The sequence below is a fragment of the Lipotes vexillifer genome, unplaced genomic scaffold, assembly GCF_000442215.2.
Source record: "Lipotes vexillifer unplaced genomic scaffold, Lipotes_vexillifer_v1.1 scaffold1033, whole genome shotgun sequence".
NCBI lineage: Eukaryota > Metazoa > Chordata > Mammalia > Artiodactyla > Lipotidae > Lipotes > Lipotes vexillifer.
The window spans coordinates 201,905-203,197 of record NW_006782033.1 but is presented as its reverse complement, the minus strand read 5'-3'; positions in this window follow the sequence as shown (position 1 = coordinate 203,197).

Here is a 1,293-nt window from a genome sequence, read left to right as displayed (position 1 = left end):
CTCAACCTGGAGTGACCTTCTCTCCCAATGAAAACAAAATCCTCCTCATCTTTCAAACCCAGTTTACAAGCCACAACACCTCCCCATCTCCAGGTAAAATAAATAACTTTATTACAATATTTATTTAATTTGGCACTATGCAAGAATTAATTATTTTCAAGTTGCTCTTCTTGCTATATTATATGTTCCTTGAGATCCGGGTGTTTGAGTTTTGAGTCCCCTCAGAATGCTTGGCACAGGATTTTGTATGTTGTTCCTACATCTGCAAAAAAGTATATTGTAGATTTATTTTTAATCATCATACTCAAGATCCTTATTGGTAAAATAAATTTGTCAACGTTATCCCATTGTCAATAGTAAAAGTATTGATAGCTCAGAAAGCCTGTTTCTTTATTCTTATTCATTTCATTTTCCTGTCTCATAATACTTATCATCAATATAAAGAGGTGAACTGTAAGCATTTCCTCTAATACACTTTTTCTTCTGTGTATTCTTAATTATGACAGAAGATTTTAAAAAAATAACAGCAACGAAAAGCACTCTAGAATTCCAAGTAATCTATCCTGTTTTCACTTTACGGAAGGTTACCTCTTTTTAAGTGTTTTATAAAATATATATGACTAAAGTAGCGAATTAATGCATGGAATGATTTGTTCTGTCCTTCTTTTGTTAAGGCTTTTTACATCATTTATTTAATATTTCAAAAGGTTTATAAATCATTTATTAGCTAATATTTGCAGCATCCCTGCTGACACAATTAGCTGAAGAAGTACTGCTGGTTGGCAACTGACAAGTAATATTACTTGCACATTACAGATGAAGAAACGAAAGCACAGAGAGGTTAATCGACTTGACCATGTCTTACACAGTGAGTGGTAGTACTGAGGTCGGAATGGGGACCTGGGGTTATTCACATCAAAACCACAAAAGCATTAAGAGTCCAGAGCTGGTGCTGTTCTTTATTATATTATACTTTCTAAATCCTTTGTTTAATCTCGTTTTCTGGCTCTCTATGAGTCCAAGGAGGAAGGATACTTTTAAAATCTATACCTTCTCATTAAACTAAGACTATTTTTTCTACATCCAATAAATATTTAGTTTTTGCAAGGACGTTAGAACATCGACACATTTCTTCTCAAAATAACTCATTATTAACTTTTCCATCTTTAAAAGCACAATGAAAGATCAAATCAATCTCAGTAATATTTTCTGTTCTGTTCTGTTCTGTTCTAAGTTGTAATAATGACCATAATAACAAAACAGCTATTGTTTACTAATTATTTATCAATAATA